The sequence below is a fragment of the Oncorhynchus gorbuscha genome, unplaced genomic scaffold (genome assembly GCF_021184085.1).
Source record: "Oncorhynchus gorbuscha isolate QuinsamMale2020 ecotype Even-year unplaced genomic scaffold, OgorEven_v1.0 Un_scaffold_1165, whole genome shotgun sequence".
NCBI lineage: Eukaryota > Metazoa > Chordata > Actinopteri > Salmoniformes > Salmonidae > Oncorhynchus > Oncorhynchus gorbuscha.
Window position 1 is genome coordinate 48,040 of NW_025746028.1, and position 21,961 is coordinate 70,000.

The 21,961-nt window shown below is 49.5% G+C and overlaps 1 pseudogene; it reads left to right on the forward strand.

Annotated features, from left to right (window-relative positions):
* LOC124021692 overlaps positions 1-21,961 on the forward strand; it is a 132,048-nt pseudogene that overhangs the window by 44,894 nt on the left and 65,193 nt on the right.

Consider the following 21,961-nt stretch of genomic DNA (forward strand, 5'->3'; position numbering starts at 1 on the left):
CCTTGTCCCTTTCCCTGCATCTCTCCCATCCATCCATCTCTTCCTCCATCCCTCCATGTCTCTCCTCTTCCTCCGTCAGGTTCCCATCGATGAGGATGACCCCAAGCTGCTGCTGACCAATCAGAACAGCAAGCAGAGTAACGACGATATCATCGTCATGGCGACGCTGCGGTTGCTACGGCTGCTGGTGAAGCACGCCGGGGAGCTGAGGGAGGGGCTTGAGCTTGGGCTCGCCTCAACCCCCACCGCCCCTGGAGAGGTAACACACTGACCCCCACCGCCCCTGGAGAGGTAACACACACAGACCCCCACGGCCCCCAGAGAGGTAACACACTGACCCCCACTGGCCCCTAGGGAGGTAACACACTGACCCCCACTGGCCCCTAGGGAGGTAACACACTGACCCCCACTGGCCCCTAGGGAGGTAACACACTGACCCCCACTGGCCCCTAGGGAGGTAACACACTGACCCCCACTGGCCCCTAGGGAGGTAACACACTGACCCCCACTGGCCCCTGGAGAGGTAACACACTGACCCCCACTGGCCCCTAGAGAGGTAACACACACAGACCCCCACCTCTCCTGTCTCCTGCTAATTCAACCCCTCTCCCCTCCAGCTGTTCTCTCTCCTGTCTCCTGCTAATTCAACCCTCTCCCCTCCAGCTGTTCTCTCTCCTGTCTCCTGCTAATTCAACCCCTCTCCCCTCCCCTCCAGGCATCTCTCCCCCCCACCCAGCTGTTCTCTCTCCTTTCTCCTGCTAATTCAACCCCTCTCCCCCCCTCCAGGCATCTCTCTCCCCCCCCACCCAGCTGTTCTCTCTCCTTTCTCCTGCTAATTCAACCCCTCTCCCCTCTCCCTCCAGGCATTATCCCCCAGCTGTTCTCTCTCCTGTCTCCTGCTAATTCAACCCCTCTCCCCCACCCAGCTGTTCTCTCTCTTGTCTCCTGCTAATTCAACCCCTCTCCCCTCCAGTTATCATCCCCCAGCTGTTCTCTCTCCTGTCTCCTGTTAATTCAACCCCTCTCCCCTCCAGGCATCATCCCCCAGCTGTTCTCTCGTCTGAACCATCCAGAGGCTTACATCAGACAGAGTATCTGTAGTCTGCTGTGTCGCGTTGCCCAGGACTCACCACACCTCATCCTGTACCCTGCTATAGTCGGATCACTGTCTCTGGGAGGAGAGGCCCAGCACGCAGGTACACACACACACACACTAGAGGTCGACCGATTAATTCGGGCCGATTTCAAGTTTTCATAACAATCGGTAAATGGCATTTTTGGACACCGATTCTGGCCGATTACATTGCAATCCACGAGGAGACTGAGTGGCAGGCTGACCACCTGTTACTCCATGAGGAGACTGAGTGGCAGGCTGATCACCTGTTACTCCACGAGGAGACTGAGTGGCAGGCTGACCACCTGTTACTCCACGAGGAGACTGAGTGGCAGGCTGACCACCTGTTACTCCACGAGGAGACTGAGTGGCAGGCTGACCACCTGTTACTCCACGAGGAGACTGTGTGGCAGGCTGACCACCTGTTACTCCATGAGGAGACTGAGTGGCAGGCTGACCACCTGTTACTCCACGAGGAGACTGAGTGGCAGGCTGACTACCTGTTACTCCACGAGGAGACTGAGTGGCAGGCTGACTACCTGTTACTCCACGAGGAGACTGAGTGGCAGGCTGACTACCTGTTACTCCACGAGGAGACTGAGTGGCAGGCTGACCACCTGTTACTCCACGAGGAGACTGAGTGGCAGGCTGATCACCTGTTACTCCACGAGGAGACTGAGTGGCAGGCTGATCACCTGTTACTCCACGAGGAGACTGAGTGGCAGGCTGACCACCTGTTACTCCACGAGGAGACAGTGGTCTGACCACCTGTTACTCCACGAGGAGACAGTGGTCTTGACCACCTGTTACTCCACGAGGAGACTGCGTGGCAGGCTGACCACCTGTTACTCCACGAGGAGACTGCGTGGCAGGCTGACCACCTGTTACTCCACGAGGAGACAGTGGTCTGACCACCTGTTACTCCATGAGGAGACTGAGTGGCAGGCTGACCACCTGTTACTACACGAGGAGACTGAGTGGCAGGCTGACCACCTGTTACTCCACGAGGAGACTGAGTGGCAGGCTGACCACCTGTTACTCCACGAGGAGACTGGGTGGCAGGCTGATCACCTGTTACTCCACGAGGAGACTGAGTGGCAGGCTGACCACCTGTTACTCCACGAGGAGACTGGGTGGCAGGCTGACCACCTGTTACTCCACGAGGAGACTGGGTGGCAGGCTGACCACCTGTTACGCGAGTGCAGCAAGGAGCCAAGGATAAGTTGCTAGCTGGCATTATACTTACCATATAAAAAACAATCTTCACATAATCACTAGTTAACTACACATTGTTGATGATATTACTAGTGTAACTAGCTTGTCCTGTGTTGCATATAATCGATGCGGTGCCTGTTAATTTATCATCGAATCATCGAAGCCTACTTCACTAAACGGGTGATGATTTAACAAAAGCACAATCGTTGCACAAATGTACCTAAACATCAATGTCCCTCACGATAAACATCAATGTCCCTCACGATAAACATCAATGTCCCTCACGATAAACATCAATGTCCCTCACGATAAACATCAATGTCCTCACGATAAACATCAATGTCCCTCACGATAAACATCAATGTCCTCACGATAAACATCAATGTCCCTCACGATAAACATCAATGTCCCTCACGATAAACATCAATGTCCCTCACGATAAACATCAATGTCCCTCACGATAAACATCAATGTCCCTCACGATAAACATCAATGTCCCTCACGATAAACATCAATGTCCCTCACGATAAACATCAATGTCCCTCACGATAAACATCAATGTCCCTCACGATAAACATCAATGTCCCTCACGATAAACATCAATGTCCCTCACGATAAACATCAATGTCCCTCACGATAAACATCAATGTCCCTCACGATAAACATCAATGTCCCTCACGATAAACATCAATGTCCCTCACGATAAACATCAATGTCCCTCACGATAAACATCAATGTCCCTCACGATAAACATCAATGTCCCTCACGATAAACATCAATGTCCCTCACGATAAACATCAATGTCCCTCACGATAAACATCAATGTCCCTCACGATAAACATCAATGTCCCTCACGATAAACATCAATGTCCCTCAAGATAAACATCAATGCCTTTCTTAAAATCAATACACACAAGAATATATATTTTTTTAACCTGCATTTTTAGTTAAAATAAATTCACGTTAGCAGGCAATATTAACTAGATAAATTGTGTCACTTCTCTTGCGTTCTGTGCAACAGAGTCAGCATCAACAACAGTTAGGAGCGAGGAGAGGGACGGAAGCTATACTGTTACATTGGCAATACTATAGTGCCTATAAGAACATCCAATAGTCAAAGGTATATGAAATACAAATGGAAGAGAGAAATAGCCCTATAATTACTTTAATAACTACAACCTTAAACTTCGTACCTGGGAATATTGAACCACCAGCTTTCATATGTTCTGATGTTCTGAGCAAGGAACTTAAACGTTAGCTTTTTTACATGGCACATATTGCACTTTTACTTTTTTAAACCTTCTCCGACATTGTGTTTTTGCATTATTTAAACCAAATTGTCTCAACTAGCCATAACATCTTTGTCTCCCAGGAAACAAGCTCCCGTCGGCCCTGCCCACCTTCCTGGGCAGCATGCAGGGGAGGGGCTGTGTGAGGAAGGGGAGGGACACTGGGCAGTAACCCCGCCTCCCAGGAGGAAGATGGGCGGGGTGAGGAGTTTCCTGCACTGTGTTCCAGCCAGGACCAGGCCATGATGCATGACTGCTACAGCAAGATAGTGGACAAGCTGTCTGCAGCCAACCCCACTATGGTGTTACAGGTAAACACTTCCCCCTACCACAACCCCACTATGGTGTTACAGGTAAACACTTCCCCTACCACAACCCCACTATGGTGTTACAGGTAAACACTTCCCCCTACCACAACCCCACTATGGTGTTACAGGTAAACACTTCCCCTACCACAACCCCACTATGGTGTTACAGGTAAACACTTCCCCTACCACAACCCCACTATGGTGTTACAGGTAAACACTTCCCCCTACCACAACCCCACTATGGTGTTACAGGTAAACACTTCCCCTACCACAACCCCACTATGGTGTTACAGGTAAACACTTCCCCTACCACAACCCCACTATGGTGTTACAGGTAAACACTTCCCCCTACCACAACCCCACTATGGTGTTACAGGTAAACACTTCCCCCTACCACAACCCCACTATGGTGTTACAGGTAAACACTTCCCCCTACCACAACCCCACTATGGTGTTACAGGTAAACACTTCCCCTACCACAACCCCACTATGGTGTTACAGGTAAACACTTCCCCTACTGCAGCCAACCCCACTATGGTGTTACAGGTAAACACTTCCCCTACTGCAGCCAACCCCACTGTGGTGTTACAGGTAAACACTTCCCCCTACTGCAGCCAACCCCACTATGGTGTTACAGGTAAACACTTCCCTACTGCAGCCAACCCCACTGTGGTGTTACAGGTAAACACTTCCCCCTACTGCAGCCAACCCCACTATGGTGTTACAGGTAAACACTTCCCCCTACTGCAGCCAACCCCACTATGGTGTTACAGGTAAACACTTCCCCCTACCACAACCCCACTATGGTGTTACAGGTAAACACTTCCCCTACTGCAGCCAACCCCACTATGGTGTTACAGGTAAATACTTCCCCTACTGCAGCCAACCCCACTATGGTGTTACAGGTAAACACTTCCCCCTACCACAACCCCACTATGGTGTTACAGGTAAACACTTCCCCCTACCACAACCCCACTATGGTGTTACAGGTAAACACTTCCCCTACTGCAGCCAACCCCACTATGGTGTTAAAGGTAAACACTTCCCCCTACTGCAGCCAACCCCACTGTGGTGTTACAGGTAAACACTTCCCCGCTACTGCAGCCAACCCCATTATGGTGTTACAGGTAAATACTTCCCCTACTGCAGCCAACCCCACTATGGTGTTACAGGTAAACACTTCCCCCTACTGCAGCCAACCCCACTATGGTGTTACAGGTAAACACTTCCCCCTACTGCAGCCAACCCCACTATGGTGTTACAGGTAAACACCCCCCCTACTGCAGCCAACCCCACTATGGTGTTACAGGTAAACACTTCCCCATACCACAACCCCACTATGGTGTTACAGGTAAACACTTCCCCCTACTGCAGCCAACCCCACTATGGTGTTACAGGTAAACACTTCCCCCTACTGCAGCCAACCCCATTATGGTGTTACAGGTAAATACTTCCCCCTACCACAACCCCACTATGGTGTTATAGGTAATTATACTGGTGTTACAGCTAAATGCTTCTGCTCATTACTGGTGTTACAGTTAATTATGTCCCCCTAGTCCTAGCTAGGCTCCCCACTCATGCTGCACATAATTATACCCTCTTGAATCATGTTACGTGGCGTGTAGAGGTTTTTGAAATGGTGAATGAATGTACTGTCCTTACTGGGGTACAACTATTTCCAAACTAGGGGAGATCAATTATCCTCGTTTAACTAGCTATTAAACACCATCCGGCATTCAGAGAAAGTGACCTGATATATATACAACGTTATTGGTGATAATATGGTGCAAACCATCATGTCCAATATGCTGTTTTCAAAGCTGATTGTCACCAATAAGTTTAATTCACTGGGTTACATGGTTTTGCCTTTCCCTCTGCGAACTGACTATGCATCTCCGTGGGCTGTGTGTCTGTCCGTGGGTCCCCAGGTGCAGATGCTAGTGGGAGAGCTTCCTGTGCTAACCACGTGTGACTCTCTGTGTGACTCTCTGTGTGACTCTCTGTGTGACTCTCTGTGTGACTCTCTGTGTGACTCTCTGTGTGACTCTCTTTGTGTCCGTACTGGGGAGGTCCAGATGTTAGTGGGAGAGCTTCCTGTGCTAACCACATGTGACTCTGTGTGTCCGTCCTGGGGAGGTCCAGATGTTAGTGGGAGAGCTTCCTGTGCTAACCACATGTGACTCTGTGTGTCCGTCCTGGGGAGGTCCAGATGTTAGTGGGAGAGCTTCCTGTGCTAACCACATGTGACTCTGTGGGTCCCCAGGTCCAGATGCTAGTAGGAGAGCTTCCTGTGCTAACCACATGTGACTCTGTGTGTCCCCAGGTCCAGATGCTAGTAGGAGAGCTGCGGCGCGTGACTCTGCTGTGGGATGAGTTGTGGCTGGGCGTCCTGCAGCAGCAACACATGCACGTCCTGCGCAGGATCCAACAGCTGGAGGACGAGGTCAAGAGAGTACAGAACAACAACACTCTACGCAAGTGAGTCACACACACACACACACACACACACACACACACACACACACACACACACACACACACACACACACACACACACACTACTAGGGTACACACTACGCAAGTGAGGCACACGCTACTAGGGCACACGCTACTAGGGCACACGAAGTATAGGATTTTATTAATCAAACACCGGTTTCAGAATGACCCCAACTCCCAGTCACAAAACAGTTCATTAATGCAAATAATTAGAGGTTAGTCCCTGTCTCGGGTACTGGGTAGCCTCGGCCCTGTCTCGGGTACTGGGTAGCCTCGGCCCTGTCTCGGGTACTGGGTAGCCTCGGCCCTGTCTCGGGTACTGGGTAGCCTCGGCCCTGTCTCGGGTACTGGGTAGCCTCGGCCCTGTCTCGGGTACTGGGTAGCCTCGGCCCTGTCTCGGGTACTGGGTAGCCTCGGCCCTGTCTCGGGTACTGGGTAGCCTCGGCCCTGTCTCGGGTACTGGGTAGCCTCGGCCCTGTCTCGGGTACTGGGTAGCCTCGGCCCTGTCTCGGGTACTGGGTAGCCTCGGCCCTGTCTCGGTACTGGGTAGCCTCGGCCCTGTCTCGGGTACTGGGTAGCCTCGGCCCTGTCTCGGGTACTGGGTAGCCTCGGCCCTGTCTCGGGTACTGGGTAGCCTCGGCCCTGTCTCGGGTACTGGGTAGCCTCGGCCCTGTCTCGGGTACTGGGTTTCATTCTGACCCTCTGCACTTCTCACTCGCTAACTATACAACACTGTCCTGTCTCAACATGTATGTTTTAACCCCAGTCAAAGGAACATAGATGAACAGTGTGTCTCCTCTGTCAGGGAGGAGAAGGTGGCCATCATGTGTGAGAAGCACTCCGCTCTGATGCGTCCCGTGGTGTTCGCTCTGGACCACGTGAGGAGCATCACCACGACGCCCGCCGAGACCCCCCACGAGACCTGGTTCCAGCAGACCTACGGGGACGCCATCACCTCGGCCCTTGAGAGACTGAAGAGCCCTCACAACCCGGCCAACCCAGCCAGCAGCTGGGTCCCGTTCAAACAGGTAGGACCAGGACCGTGGGGGGGGGGTTGTGTTCCCTGAGGGGGTAGGGTGTTCCCTGAGGGGGTAGGGTGTTCCCTGGGGGGGTAGGGTGTTCCCGTTCAAACAGGTAGGACCAGGACCGTGGGGGGGGTTGTGTTCCCTGAGGGGTTAGGTTGTGTTCCCTGAGGGGTTAGGTTGTGTTCCCTGAGGGGTTAGGTTGTGTTCCCTGAGGGGTTAGGTTGTGTTCCCTGAGGGGTTAGGTTGTGTTCCCTGAGGGGTTAGGTTGTGTTCCCTGAGGGGTTAGGTTGTGTTCCCTGAGGGGTTAGGTTGTGTTCCCTGAGGGGTTAGGTTGTGTTCCCTGAGGGGTTAGGTTGTGTTCCCTGAGGGGTTAGGTTGTGTTCCCTGAGGGGTTAGGTTGTGTTCCCTGAGGGGGTAGGTTGTGTTCCCTGAGGGGGTAGGTTGTGTTCCCTGAGGGGGTAGGTTGTGTTCCTGAGGGGGTAGGTTGTGTTCCCTGAGGGGGTAGGTTGTGTTCCCTGAGGGGGTAGGTTGTGTTCCCTGAGGGGGTAGGTTGTGTTCCCTGAGGGGGTAGGTTGTGTTCCTGAGGGGGGTAGGTTGTGTTCCCTGAGGGGGGTAGGTTGTGTTCCCTGAGGGGGTAGGTTGTGTTCCCTGAGGGGGTAGGTTGTGTTCCCTGAGGGGGTAGGTTGTGTTCCCTGAGGGGGTAGGTTGTGTTCCCTGAGGGGGTAGGTTGTGTTCCCTGAGGGGGGTAGGTTGTGTTCCCTGAGGGGGTAGGTTGACGTTGCCACTATAAGCTGGTTAAATGGTTAAAGGTAGACTAGGGGAGATGACGTTAAAATGAACAGCACCGCAGATATTGAGATTTCTAGCTGATGACAAATGGTCTTTGAATCGGTAACTGGGTAAAAATAAGATGCTCATATTGACAAGGAGAATATTAGCATCGTAAAGACGAGAGAGAGAAACCCAGCTGGCTAGGCGTGTCTGGTTCTGGCTGACTGTCTACTCAGCTTGTTATCAAAACCAAAGTTCATTTCACACCAATCTTATCCATCAGAATAAATACTTTAAAAATGTAAATATTATAATTACCAACGTAAAAACATTGTGGACAGTTTCTTACCCTAATGTTACCGTCCTGATCTCAATGACAGAGCTGTCAACTTGAGAGAAACCTTTTCAGGCCCAGTGGGTCCAGGTACCACTGTCAGTCCCCGTGCCTCAACTCTGTTTGCTCAAACCTGCCAAGGATGCATTGGGAAAGGGGAGCCAGTTGTTACTATGGCAATTCCAGTTGTTACTATGGCAATTCCAGTTGTTACTATGGCAATTCCAGATGTTACTATGGCAATTCCAGTTGTTACTATGGCAATTCCAGTTGTTACTATGGCAATTCCAGTTGTTACTATGGCAATTCCAGATGTTACTATGGCAATTCCAGATGTTACTATGGCAATTCCAGATGTTACTATGGCAATTCCAGATGTTACTATGGCAATTCCAGATGTTACTATGGCAATTCCAGATGTTACTATGGCAATTCCAGATGTTACTATGGCAATTCCAGATGTTACTATGGCAATTCCAGATGTTACTATGGCAATTCCAGATGTTACTATGGCAATTCCAGATGTTACTATGGCAATTCCAGATGTTACTATGGCAATTCCAGATGTTACTATGGCAATTCCAGATGTTACTATGGCAATTCCAGATGTTACTATGGCAATTCCAGATGTTACTATGGCAATTCCAGATGTTACTATGGCAATTCCAGATGTTACTATGGCAATTCCAGATGTTACTATGGCAATTCCAGATGTTACTATGGCAATTCCAGATGTTACTATGGCAATTCCAGTTGTTACTATGGCAATTCCAGTTGTTACTATGGCAATTCCAGATGGTGATACCCATACTGTTAGGGTCTCACTATAGCATTTCCAGATGGTGATACCCATACTGTTAGGGTCTCACTATAGCATTTCCAGATGGTGATACCCATACTGTTAGGGTCTCACTATAGCATTTCCAGATGGTGATACCCATACTGTTAGGGTCTCACTATAGCATTTCCAGATGGTGATACCCATACTGTTAGGGTCTCACTATAGCATTTCCAGATGGTGATACCCATACTGTTAGGGTCTCACTATAGCATTTCCAGATGGTGATACCCATACTGTTAGGGTCTCAACAAACAGAGTAAAAAAAACTCACGGACGACCTAGAAAAAGCTCAAACCCAAGTTTATTCAGCCGCTCCTTCTATGTTAAATGGAGATGTTTCTATGTTAAATGGAGATGTTTCTATGCTAAATGGAGATGTTTCTATGCTAAATGGAGATGTTTCTATGTTAAATGGAGATGTTTCTATGTTAAATGGAGATGTTTCTATGCTAAATGGAGATGTTTCTATGCTAAATGGAGATGTTTCTATGCTAAATGGAGATGTTTCTATGCTAAATGGAGATGTTTCTATGTTAAATGGAGATGTTTCTATGCTAAATGGAGATGTTTCTATGCTAAATGGAGATGTTTCTATGTTAAATGGAGATGTTTCTATGTTCTGATCCTAGATCTGTGTTTAGTTTTAGGGGATTGAAGACATCTCTTCACTTCCTGAAGTGTTTCCAGTCCCCTTTAAGATTAGGGTTGGGGGAAAGGAAGCTGATCCTAGATCTGTGTTTAGTTTTAGGGGATTGAAGTCTCCTTTAAGATTAGGGTTGGGGGAAGGGAAGCTGATCCTAGATCTGTGCTCAGGGTAAACTTGGTCCGTGTCTGTGTGTCCAATGTATCTGAAACCTTTTAAAATGTATACTGTACTTTTTTTATTGAAGTGGATTTAAATGAAAGTTTTAAATTGTCTCCTAGATCATGCTGAGTCTCCAGCAGAGGGCTCAGAAGAGGACCAGCTATCTGCTGCGTCTGGACCACATCAGCCCCCGCCTGGCTGCCATGGCGACCACTGAGATGGCGTTGCCGGGCGAGGTGTCGGCAACGGACGCGTTGACCATCCAAAGTGTTGGCAACACCATCACCATCCTGCCGACCAAGACCAAACCCAAGAAACTACACTTCCTGGGCTCCGACGGACGCAACTACCCTTACCTCTTCAAAGGTAGAGACCACACACACACACACACACACACACACACACACACACACACACACACACACACACACACACACACACACACACACACACACACACACATACACACACACACAACTACCCTTACCTCTTCAAAAGTAGCGACCACACACACACACACACACACACACACACGATGAACGCAACTACCCTTACCTCTTCAAAGGTAGCGACCACACACACACACACACACACACACACACACACACACACACACACACACACACACACACACACACACACACGATGAACGCAACTACCCTTACCTCTTCAAAGGTAGAGACCACACACACACACACACACACACACACACACACACACACACACACACACACACACACACACACACACACACACGATGAACGCAACTACCCTTACCTCTTCAAAGGTAGCGACCACACACACACACACACACACACGATGAACGCAACTACCCTTACCTCTTCAAAGGTAGAGACCACACACACACACACACACACGATGAACGCAACTACCCTTACCTCTTCAAAGGTAGAGACCACACACACACACACACACACACACACACACACACACACACACACACACACACACACACACACACACACACACACACACACACACACACACACACACACACACACACACACACACACACGATGAACGCAACTACCCTTACCTCTTCAAAGGTAGCGACCACACACACACACACACACACACACACACACACACACACACACACACACACACACACACACACACACACACACACACACACACACGATGAACGCAACTACCCTTACCTCTCTGATTTGACCCTCATCTATTCCTCCCTCTCCTTCCTCCTCTCTCTCTCTCTCTCTCTCTCTCTCTCTCCCTCTTTCAGGTCTGGAGGACCTCCACCTAGATGAGCGAATCATGCAGTTCCTTTCCATAGTCAACACCATGTTCACCAAGGTACGTTCCATAGTCAACACCATGTTCACCAAGGTACGTTCTATAGTCAACACCATGTTCACCAAGGTAACATCATTGATCGATCGGTTAAAATACGAGGCTGGTCCAGCCAGAGACAACACAGAGTACAGGGTATGGGTCCTGTGCCGGTCCAGCCAGAGACAACACAGAGTACAGGGTATGGGTCCTGTGCCGGTCCAGCCAGAGACAACACAGAGTACAGAGTACGGGGGCTTGTGTAGTTCAACTGTGAAAAAATACACCAAACATTAAAAAAATACATTTAAAAAAGATTTCACAAATAATAGAAGTAGTACAATAGGTGATTAACCCTGAAGGCCTGTTCCAGTAATATTAACTGCTGCTGGGAAAGACGGGCTGTTTCATGTGGTCGTACGACTGCTGCTGTTGTCTACAGAGCATAACTCTGTTCTCCTCTAGGTGAACCAGCAGGAACGCCCCCATTTCCACGCACGCCACTACTCCGTCACCCCGCTGGGGACGCGCTCAGGACTCATCCAATGGGTGGACGGCGCCACGCCGCTCTTCGGCCTCTACAAGCGCTGGCAGCAGAGAGAGGCCGTGCTGCAGGCTCAGAAGGTAATGGTTGTGGGGGTGGTGGTTGCGTGTGTGTGTGATCTATTGTAGGAACTTGCTCTGTGAATGTGTAGAGCTCAATTACATTCAACATTGAAACTATGGCAATGCCAGGCACTTTGTTGGGCCGTGGGCCTTGAGCTCTGTCTCTACTCATCTCTCATCACTTTCTGTCTCTCGCTCCTCCCCCAGGCCCAGGATTCGTTCCAGCAGCAGCCCCAGCCCCTCCCTCTGGTTCCACGGCCCAGTGAGCTCTACTACAGCAAGATAGGCCCCGCCCTGAAGGGGGTGGGGCTCAGCCTGGATGTTTCGCGGCGCGATTGGCCGCTCAGCGTGATGAGGGATGTGCTTAAGGAGCTGATGGCGTCCACGCCCCCGAACCTACTGGCCAAAGAGCTGTGGTGCTCCTGTACCACGTCTAGCGAGTGGTGGAGGGTCACACAGGTGAGCTGGGGTCAAAGGTCAAACAGGGTTTACTGTCAGTCAGTCAAGGGTTAAAGGTCACACAGGTTGCGTGGCTGCTTCTTCCTCGTATCCTTTCCTTCATCTGCACTGATGTGAAAACATGGCGTAACTAAGACTAGATACAGGATCCACTCATAGAGTTGGATAAAGGACTGCACTGATGTGAAAACAACTGATGTGAAAACATGGCGTAACTAAGACTGGATGTAGGATCCACTCATAGAGTTGGATAAAGACTGGATGTAGGATCCACTCATAGAGTTGGATAAAGACTGGATGTAGGATCCACTCATAGAGTTGGATAAAGACTGGATGTAGGATCCACTCATAGAGTTGGATAAAGACTGGATGTAGGATCCACTCATAGAGTTGGATAAAGACTGGATGTAGGATCCACTCATAGAGTTGGATAAAGACTGGATGTAGGATCCACTCATAGAGTTGGATAAAGACTGGATGTAGGATCCACTCATAGAGTTGGATAAAGACTGGATGTAGGATCCACTCATAGAGTTGGATAAAGACTGGATGTAGGATCCACTCATAGAGTTGGATAAAGACTGGATGTAGGATCCACTCATAGAGTTGGATAAAGACTGGATGTAGGATCATAGAGTTGGATAAAGACTGGATGTAGGATCATAGAGTTGGATAAAGACTGGATGTAGGATCATAGAGTTGGATAAAGACTGGATGTAGGATCATAGAGTTGGATAAAGACTGGATGTAGGATCATAGAGTTGGATAAAGACTGGATGTAGGATCATAGAGTTGGATAAAGACTGGATGTAGGATCATAGAGTTGGATAAAGACTGGATGTAGGATCATAGAGTTGGATAAAGACTGGATGTAGGATCATAGAGTTGGATAAAGACTGGATGTAGGATCATAGAGTTGGATAAAGACTGGATGTAGGATCATAGAGTTGGATAAAGACTGGATGTAGGATCATAGAGTTGGATAAAGACTGGATGTAGGATCATAGAGTTGGATAAAGACTGGATGTAGGATCATAGAGTTGGATAAAGACTGGATGTAGGATCATAGAGTTGGATAAAGACTGGATGTAGGATCATAGAGTTGGATAAAGACTGGATGTAGGATCATAGAGTTGGATAAAGACTGGATGTAGGATCATAGAGTTGGATAAAGACTGGATGTAGGATCATAGAGTTGGATAAAGACTGGATGTAGGATCATAGAGTTGGATAAAGACTGGATGTAGGATCATAGAGTTGGATAAAGACTGGATGTAGGATCATAGAGTTGGATAAAGACTGGATGTAGGATCATAGAGTTGGATAAAGACTGGATGTAGGATCATAGAGTTGGATAAAGACTGGATGTAGGATCATAGAGTTGGATAAAGACTGGATGTAGGATCATAGAGTTGGATAAAGACTGGATGTAGGATCATAGAGTTGGATAAAGACTGGATGTAGGATCATAGAGTTGGATAAAGACTGGATGTAGGATCATAGAGTTGGATAAAGACTGGATGTAGGATCATAGAGTTGGATAAAGACTGGATGTAGGATCATAGAGTTGGATAAAGACTGGATGTAGGATCATAGAGTTGGATAAAGACTGGATGTAGGATCATAGAGTTGGATAAAGACTGGATGTAGGATCATAGAGTTGGATAAAGACTGGATGTAGGATCATAGAGTTGGATAAAGACTGGATGTAGGATCATAGAGTTGGATAAAGGACTCATCTTTGTTAGATCAGTTAATCTCCATACTAAAAGGTCCCTCTATCTTACTCTATGGGTCCACCTCTATCTTACTCTATGGGTCCACCTCTATCTTACTCTATGGGTCCACCTCTATCGGGCCTCCCCTAGGGCACTGCAGCGCTAGCTGTGCCACCAGAGACTCTGGTTTCATGTCCAGGCTCTGTCGACAGCCGGCCGCGACCGGGAGGTCCATGGGGCGACGCACAATTGGCCCAGCATCGTCCGGGTTAGGGAGGGTTTGGCCGGTAGGGATATCCTTGTCTCATCGCGCACCTGTGGCGGGCCGGGCTGGGTGCACGCTGACCAGGTCGCCAGGTGCACGGTGTTTCCTCTGACACATTGTTGCGGCTGGCTTCCGGGTTGGATGCGCACTGTGGTAAGAAGCAGTGCGGTTTGGTTGGGTTGTGTTTCGGAGGACGCATGGCTTACAACCTTCGTCTCTCCCGAGCCTCTATGAGAGTTGTAGCGATGAGACAAGATAGTAATTACTAACAACAATTGGATACCACGAATTTGGGGGGTAAAATTTTTAAAATAAAAGGTCCTCTATCTTCCTCTATGGATCCACCTGGCTAGGGCTCTCTGACTCGTGCAGATGAAGGAAAGGAAGCCATGTTGGACTAATGCTTGGGAAGGGGAGACTTCAACGAATGTCAAATTAAACCTTACTGGTGGCTAATTAATGGGAAATGAACGCTCCCCTTCTTCCTCCTCCTCTTCCTCCTGCCACAGTCCTACGCCAGGTCCACTGCTGTGATGTCTATGGTGGGCTACATCATCGGCCTCGGCGACCGTCACCTTGACAACGTGCTGATTGACATGACGACGGGAGAGGTGGTGCACATCGACTACAACGTCTGCTTCGAGAAAGGTAAATAGTTCTATTTTTTGAACGAGCAGCGACCCTCCAGGTTTAGACAGGTTGATCTGTGGATTTCACTGCTGTTTGTCCTGCTGATGTGTGATGTTTCTCTGTGTGTGTGTGTGTGATGTTTCTCTGGGTGTGTGTGTGTGTGTGTGATATTTCTCTGGGTGTGTGTGTGTGTGTGTGATATTTCTCTCTGTGTGTGTGTGTGATGATTCTGTGTGTGTGTGTGATGATTCTGTGTGTGTGTGTGATGATTCTGTGTGTGTGTGTGATGATTCTGTGTGTGTGTGTGTGTGATGATTCTGTGTGTGTGTGTGTGTGATGATTCTGTGTGTGTGTGTGTGATGATTCTGTGTGTGTGTGTGTGATGATTCTGTGTGTGTGTGTGTGTGTGTGTGTGTGTGTGTGTGTGTGTGTGTGTGTGTGTGTGTGTGTGTGTGTGTGTGTGTGTGTGTGTGTGTGTGTGTGTGATGATTCTGTGTGTGTGTGATGATTCTGTGTGTGAGGATTCTCTCTCTCTCTGTGTGTGTGTGTGATGATTCTGTGTGTGATGATTCTCTCTCTCTCTGTGTGTGTGTGTGATGATTCTGTGTGTGATGATTCTCTCTCTGTGTGTGTGTGTGATGATTCTCTCTCTCTGTGTGTGTGTGATGATTCTCTATCTGTGTGTGTGTGTGATGATTCTCTCTCTGTGTGTGTGTGATGATTCTCTCTCTGTGTGCGTGTGATGATTCTCTCTCTGTGTGCGTGTGATGATTCTCTCTCTGTGTGTGTGATGATTCTCTCTCTGTGTGTGTGTGATGATTCTCTCTCTGTGTGTGTGTGATGATTCTCTCTCTGTGTGTGTGTGTGATGATTCTCTCTCTGTATGTGTGTGATGATTCTCTCTCTGTGTGTGTGTGTGATGATTCTCTCTCTGTGTGTGTGTGTGATGATTCTCTCTCTGTGTGTGTGTGATTATTCTCTCTCTCTCTGTGTGTGTGTGTGTGATGATTCTCTCTCTGTGTGTGTGTGTGTGATGATTCTCTCTCTGTGTGTGTGTGTGTGATGATTCTCTCTCTCTCTGTGTGTGTGTGATGATTCTCTCTCTCTCTGTGTGTGTGTGATGATTCTCTCTCTCTCTGTGTGTGTGTGATGATTCTCTCTCTCTCTGTGTGCGTGTGTGTGATGATTCTCTCTCTCTCTGTGTGCGTGTGTGTGATGATTCTCTCTCTCTCTGTGTGCGTGTGTGATGATTCTCTCTCTCTCTGTGTGCGTGTGTGATGATTCTCTCTCTCTCTGTGTGCGTGTGTGATGATTCTCTCTCTCTGTGTGCGTGTGTGATGATTCTCTCTCTCTCTGTGTGCGTGTGTGATGATTCTCTCTCTCTCTGTGTGCGTGTGTGATGATTCTCTCTCTCTGTGTGCGTGTGTGATGATTCTCTCTCTCTCTGTGTGCGTGTGTGATGATTCTCTCTCTCTCTGTGTGCGTGTGTGATGATTCTCTCTCTCTCTGTGTGCGTGTGTGATGATTCTCTCTCTCTCTGTGTGCGTGTGTGATGATTCTCTCTCTCTCTGTGTGCGTGTATGATTCTCTCTCTGTGTGTGTGATGATTCTCTCTCTGTGTGTGTGATGATTCTCTCTCTGTGTGTGTGATGATTCTCTCTCTGTGTGTGTGATGATTCTCTCTCTGTGTGTGTGATGATTCTCTCTGTGTGTGTGTGTGATGATTCTCTCTGTGTGTGTGTGTGATGATTCTCTCTCTGTGTGTGTGTGATGATTCTCTGTGTGTGTGTGTGTGTGTGTGTGTGTGTGATGATTCTCTCTCTCTCTGTGTGTGTGTGTGATGATTCTCTGTGTCTGTGTGTGATCTCCAGGGAAGAGCCTGCGTGTACCAGAGAAAGTGCCGTTCCGTATGACCCACAACATCGAGACGGCCCTGGGAGTCACTGGGGTGGAGGGCATCTTCAGACTGTCCTGTGAACAGGTACTAGCTAGTGGAACAGTCTCCTGTCAACAGGTACTAACTAGTGGAACAGTCTCCTGTCAACAGGTACTAGCTAGTGGAACAGTCTCCTGTCAACAGGTACTAACTAGTGGAACAGTCTCCTGTCAACAGGTACTAGCTAGTGGAACAGTCTCCTGTCAACAGGTACTAGCTAGTGGAACAGTCTCCTGTCAACAGGTACTAGCTAGTGGAACAGTCTCCTGTCAACAGGTACTAGCTAGTGGAACAGTCTCCTGTCAACAGGTACTAACTAGTGGAACAGTCTCCTGTCAACAGGTACTAGCTAGTGGAACAGTCTCCTGTCAACAGGTACTAGCTAGTGGAACAGTCTCCTGTGAACAGGTACTAGCTAGTGGAACAGTCTCCTGTGAACAGGTACTAGCTAGTGGAACAGGTACTAGCTAGTGGAACAGGTACTAGCTAGTGGAACAGGTACTAGCTAGTGGAACAGTCTCCTGTCAACAGGTACTAGCTAGTGGAACAGTCTCCTGTCAACAGGTACTAGCTAGTGGAACAGTCTCCTGTCAACAGGTACTAGCTAGGTGGAACAGTCTCCTGTCAACAGGTACTAGCTAGTGGAACAGTCTCCTGTGAACAGGTACTAGCTAGTGGAACAGTCTCCTGTCAACAGGTACTAGCTAGTGGAACAGTCTCCTGTGAACAGGTACTAGCTAGTGGAACAGTCTCCTGTGAACAGGTACTAGCTAGTGGAACAGGTACTAGCTAGTGGAACAGGTACTAGCTAGTGGAACAGTCTCCTGTCAACAGGTACTAGCTAGTGGAACAGTCTCCTGTCAACAGGTACTAGCTAGTGGAACAGTCTCCTGTCAACAGGTACTAGCTAGTGGAACAGTCTCCTGTCAACAGGTACTAGCTAGGTGGAACAGTCTCCTGTCAACAGGTACTAGCTAGTGGAACAGTCTCCTGTGAACAGGTACTAGCTAGTGGAACAGTCTCCTGTCAACAGGTACTAGCTAGTGGAACAGTCTCCTGTCAACAGGTACTAGCTAGTGGAACAGTCTCCTGTCAACAGGTACTAGCTAGTGGAACAGTCTCCTGTCAACAGGTACTAGCTAGTGGAACAGGTACTAGCTAGTGGAACTGGTACTAGCTAGTGGAACAGTCTCCTGTCAACAGGTACTAGCTAGTGGAACAGTCTCCTGTCAACAGGTACTAGCTAGTGGAACAGGTACTAGCTAGTGGAACAGTCTCCTGTCAACAGGTACTAGCTAGTGGAACAGTCTCCTGTGAACAGGTACTAGCTAGTGGAACAGGTACTAGCTAGTGGAACTGGTACTAGCTAGTGGAACAGTCTCCTGTCAACAGGTACTAGCTAGTGGAACAGTCTCCTGTCAACAGGTACTAGCTAGTGGAACAGGTACTAGCTAGTGGAACAGTCTCCTGTCAACAGGTACTAGCTAGTGGAACAGTCTCCTGTGAACAGGTACTAACTAGTGGAACAGTCTCCTGTCAACAGGTACTAACTAGTGGAACAGTCTCCTGTCAACAGGTACTAGCTAGTGGAACAGTCTCCTGTGAACAGGTACTAGCTAGTGGAACAGTCTCCTGTCAACAGGTACTAGCTAGTGGAACAGTCTCCTGTCAACAGGTACTAACTAGTGGAACAGTCTCCTGTCAACAGGTACTAGCTAGTGGAACAGTCTCCTGTCAACAGGTACTAGCTAGTGGAACAGTCTCCTGTCAACAGGTACTAGCTAGGTGGAACAGTCTCCTGTCAACAGGTACTAGCTAGTGGAACAGTCTCCTGTCAACAGGTACTAGCTAGTGGAACAGTCTCCTGTCAACAGGTACTAGCTAGTGGAACAGGTACTAGCTAGTGGAACAGTCTCCTGTCAACAGGTACTAGCTAGTGGAACAGTCACTAGCTAGTGGAACAGTCTCCTGTCAACAGGTACTAGCTAGTGGAACAGTCTCCTGTCAACAGGTACTAGCTAGTGGAACAGTCTCCTGTGAACAGGTACTAGCTAGTGGAACAGGTACTAGCTAGTGGAACAGGTACTAGCTAGTGGAACAGGTACTAGCTAGTGGAACAGGTACTAGCTAGTGGAACAGGTACTAGCTAGTGGAACATTTCGGAGACCCTTCTGCTGTGGTGCCTTGGGTGACGTTAAACTCATTTAAACTTCCTGGCTTTGTCTGCTGTTGATCACCTCAAACTTCACTTACAACTTCGTCTTGTTTACTTCCAAACATTTCTAAAACGTTCCTGACACATTTAAAGACATTCCTGAAACATGCAAACCATAATTCTAATCATCTCTTTTCTGATTGGTCAGGTGGTCCAGATGATGCTAACCTCTCCTCTTTGATTGGTCAGGTGGTCCAGATGATGCTAACCTCTCCTCTTTGATTGGTCAGGTGGTCCAGATGATGCTAACCTCTCCTCTTTGATTGGTCAGGTGGTCCAGATGATGCTAACCTCTCCTCTTTGATTGGTCAGGTGATTCAGATGATGCGTCGTGGGCGGGAGACGCTGCTGACCCTGCTGGAGGCGTTTGTGTACGACCCTCTGGTGGACTGGACGGCCGGGGGGGAGGTGGGCTTCGCCGGGGCCGTGTACGGAGGGGGGGGGCAGCAGGCGGAGAACAAGCAGAGCAAGAGGGAGATGGAGAGAGACATCACACGCTCCCTCTTCTCCTCCCGCGTGGCTGAGATCAAGGTGAGCAGGGGAGACGGAGGCACATCCAGCTGTCTCTCTGTCTGAAATGGCTCTCTGTTCCTTGTAGAGGTCGTCCTGTATGTTGTGGATGGAGCATCACATCACCTGTCGTTCCCCAGATGTTCTGAAATGACCAGGCCACTGACATCTCCCCCCCCTTTCTCCCTCCTTCACTACCTCACCCCCTCCCTTTCTATCTCCTTCACTACCTCACCCCCTCCTATTCTCCCTCCTTCACTACCTCCCTCCTTCACTACCTCCCTCCTTCACTACCTCCCTCCTTCACTACCTCCCTCCTTCACTACCTCCCTCCTTCACTACCTCCCTCCTTCACTACCTCCTCCTTCACTACCTCCCTCCTTCACTACCTCCCACCTTCACTACCTCCCTCCTTCACTACCTCCCTCCTTCACTACCTCCCTCCTTCACTACCTCCCTCCTTCACTACCTCCCTCCTTCACTACCTCCCTCCTTCACTACCTCCCTCCTTCACTACCTCCCTCCTTCACTACCTCCCTCCTTCACTACCTCCCTCCTTCACTACCTCCCTCCTTCACTACCTCCCTCCTTCACTACCTCCCTCCTTCACTACCTCCCTCCTTCACTACCTCCCTCCTTCACTACCTCCTCCCTCCTTCACTACCTCCTTCCTCCTTCACTACCTCCTTCCTCCTTCACTACCTCCTTCCCCCTTCACTACCTCCTTCCCCCTTCACTACCTCCTTCCCCTTCACTACCTCCTTCCCCCTTCCCCCTTCACTACCTCACCCCCTCCCTTTCTCCTTCCTTCACTACCTCCCTCCTTCCTTCCGTCACTACCTCCCTCCCTCCTTCCTTCACTACCTCCCTCCCTCCCTCCTTCCTTCACTACCTCCCTCCTTCCTTCACTACCTCACCCCCCCCTTTCTCCACCTCCCCCCCTTTCTCCACCTTCCTCCAGGTGAACTGGTTTAAGAACCGTGAGGAGATGTTGGGGGTCCTGCCCCAGGTGGAGGGGGCAGTGGAGGAGTACCTCACCCTGCAGAAGCTGCTCTCTCAGGGGGACAAGATGACCACCAAGATCCTGGAGGAAATGAGCTTCCTGGAGGGGGCTGAGAGCTGCTCAGACCACCTCATACTCACCCTGGAACACAGGTCTGTTACACTCCTGACCTCTAACCCCAGACCACCTCATACTCGCCCTGGAACACAGTTATGTAACCCCTGACCTCTAACCCCAGACCACCTCATACTCACCCTGGAACACAGTTATGTAATCCCTGATCTCTAACCCCAGACCACCTCATACTCACCCTGGATCACAGTTATGTAACCCCTGACCTCTAACCCCAGACCACCTCATACTCACCCTGGAACACAGTTATGTAATCCCTGATCTCTAACCCCAGACCACCTCATACTCACCCTGGAACACAGTTATCTAACCCCTGACCTCTAACCCCAGACCACCTCATACTCACCCTGGAACACAGTTATGTAATCCCTGACCTCTAACCCCAGACCACCTCATACTCACCCTGGAACACAGTTATGTAATCCCTGACCTCTAACCCCAGACACGGATTAGAAGCTCTTGAACATGGCCCCTCTCTCTCTCCGTAGGTACACAGAGCTCTGTATGTGATTTTTCTCTCCCCCCCCCCCCCCCCCACCACCAGGTACTCTGAGCACACCCAGCTAGCATCTCGTCAGCGTACCGTCCAGGAGTTGATCCAGGGGAAGCAGGGTGACCTGGACCAGTGGATGTCCCAGTACCAAGCAGCCTTCAGCAGCCTGGAGGCCACACAGCTGGCCAGTCTACTGCAGGACATCAGCAGTCATATAGACCTGGGTTAGTGTCTGTAGAGGTGGGAGAGGGGGTTCTGTCTGGCCAGTCTACTGCAGGACATCAGCTGTCATATAGACCTGGGTTAGTGTCTGTAGAGGTGGGAGAGGGGGTTCTGTCTGGCCAGTCTACTGCAGGACATCAGCTGTCATATAGACCTGGGTTAGTGTCTGTAGAGGTGGGAGAGGGGTTCTGTCTGGCCAGTCTACTGCAGGACATCAGCTGTCATATAGACCTGGGTTAGTGTCTGTAGAGGTGGGAGAGGGG